The sequence below is a fragment of the Halyomorpha halys genome, unplaced genomic scaffold (assembly GCF_000696795.3).
Source record: "Halyomorpha halys isolate HHAL.00 unplaced genomic scaffold, Hhal_1.1 Scaffold682.1, whole genome shotgun sequence".
NCBI lineage: Eukaryota > Metazoa > Arthropoda > Insecta > Hemiptera > Pentatomidae > Halyomorpha > Halyomorpha halys.
Window position 1 is genome coordinate 32,289 of NW_027106326.1, and position 2,693 is coordinate 34,981.

The window sequence follows — 2,693 nt, forward strand, 5'->3', positions numbered from 1 at the left end:
TTATTTTAGTATGTATGAGATCATTCATCAATATTACCTATTGCCCACAACTGTGTGGCAGATTGTAATATCTATCAATAAATAAATCTATCAATAAAAATTATTTGGATAATTTGACTTCGTTTACGGAACCACAAAAACTTTTGGAAAAATATTCTTATCTTGGTCTAAATAAAAATCGGGATATTTTACTATTAGCTGTCTCTAAATCTGAACTAAAGCAATTTTTTGTAAACTCTTAGTCGAAACCTTTCTCTCTATCTTCACATACGCTTCATATTAGAAATGAGTTCAGTCTTGATGATTTTTTCTTCTCTCATGTCGGCTTGAATATATTTCTTAAAAACTTTTATAAATCGAATATGCACTCTTCTGGGATTTATAAGCTACCATTAAAATACGTCAAATTATTCCTTCCACATTTAATTCCTACTCTCTTGAATACTATCGATTTATCTTTGCAATCTTTATATTTTCCATCACTTTGGAAAACTGTTTTGATCACTCCTCTTCCCAAAAATTCCTAGTGATGTTGAACACTATATACCTATTGCAAAATTATGTTCTTTGTCCTAGGTTGTCGAACGAATTATATATAACCTAACAGTACAGTTTTTAAATTCTAACGATCTCTTCGATAAATACCAGTCTGGCTTCCGATCTGGGCATTGTACTCTAACAGCATTATTAAGGTTGACTGAGGAGATTAGGCTCACGAAGGATAGACGATAATAATAACAATTCTAGTTTCTTTTGATTTTAAAAAGGCATTTGACCTTGTAGACTATAACATTTTATTGCAAATCCTAAAAAACAAGTTTAAATTTTCTCATAGTGCAGTACTCTGGTTTGAATCTTATTTGAAAGATATAACTCAAGCCGTAATAGACAGTGATGGATCCATTTCTGAATTTCTACCAATAGTTTCGGGTGTTCCTCAAGGCTCAGTCCTGGGACCGTTACTCTTTCTTATATACGTATCAGATATCTCATCGATAGTTAAATCACGTAAATATCAAGTCCTGATAATTTTAATGAAACCATAGAAAAAATAAATCGAAATGTAAGAGAAATCTTTGCCTGGTCAGTAAACCTAAAACTCACGTTGAACCCATCAAAGACAAAAGCAATAATTTTCGGTAGCAAATTTTATGTAAAACCAATAGTCGTAGGAAATTATCCAAAAATTCATTTAAATGATATACCCATTGAATACTATCAAACTTCAGTGCTCTTGGGTCTAACATTTTCTTCATCACTTGATTGGCAAGACCATGCAGTCAGTACATCTCGAAAATGTTTTAGAAATTTAGGCCAGTTACGTAGGAATAGAGAATGCTTGTTTAGGTTTGTACGAAAATATCTCGTTAAGACATTAATAATACCACACATCGATTATTGTAGTGTATTATTTACAGATATGCAGGGCAAAGACATATTAATTCTTCAGAAGGCGTTTAATGCATGTGTTATTTTCAATGTCCCCGTTCATGAGCATGTAACGACGTTTTTTGAAGAATTCTGTTGGCTCAAACTCCCTGAAAGAAGAAATTACATGCTGGGTAGTTCCAACTTTTTAAAGATAAAACTCCCAGTTACCTCTACGATCTCTTTGAAAAATAAATTTCTCCTCCAAATCGCATAGTTAAAAAACATAACAGTCAATTTCACATCCCAGTCTATCGAACATCTCGATATAGTAAATCATTTTTAATTAGCGGAATTCGTTTATGGTAGGAAATCCTAAAAAAAATTAAAATCATACAATCTCATACAGATTTTTAAAATATTTATTATAAACAATTAATGGGTAAATGAAAACTGATCATATTTACCAATGATTTTGCTGATGTGGATTTACTTTATATATGAAGATAATTTTGCTTTGTGTTATCTATTGTCTTATAAATATTGTAAATTATATAATTTTACTCTGTTTCATTTTTGTGGAAAAATGTTATTTGGTAATTAATTTGTATGTATAAGAATATTATTTTGTTTATTCAATAGTTCTTTCTATAAAGATTTTAAATTGCATAATTTTTTGTTTTTGTAATATCGTACTTAAAAGAATATTGTATATATGTATATATAGTTGACTGTAAAAATTGATATATAAGAAGATGGTCAGGGTTGTGGTCAAAGGAGAAACAAAAATATTTTACAACTATTTATTTTCCGACGTTTCGCCCCACTTTGCAGGGCTTCATCAGGGCTGTTCAAAGAAAACGGTTGAACAGCTAAGACCTGGCACATGGATTCATCAGTACCACTGGGAAACTGTTCCATTAGTCTTTAGAAAGTGATGGGAGCATTTTTCAACCTGAACGGGATCAGCGTAAACCCGTAATGAATGCATTCAAATGTGAATGCCGTTTTCGATTGATTTCTACCATGCACCTTGATTTGATGATACCCGGCCTTCTGTTCAACCGTTTTCTTGAAGCCTTGCAAAGTGGGGCGAAACATCGGAAAATAAATTGTTGTAAACTATTTTTGTTTCTCCTTTGACCGCAACCCTGACAATCTTCTTATATATTAAAAGAATACTATTTTGTTTATTCAATAATCCCTTTGGGTAGTATATTTCAAATCTTATTTTGGTTCAATAAGAATATTATTTATTTTTTATTTATTTATTACTATTCATTTATTTATTTTACTTAAAAATTAGTTTGTATTTGAAAGGATGT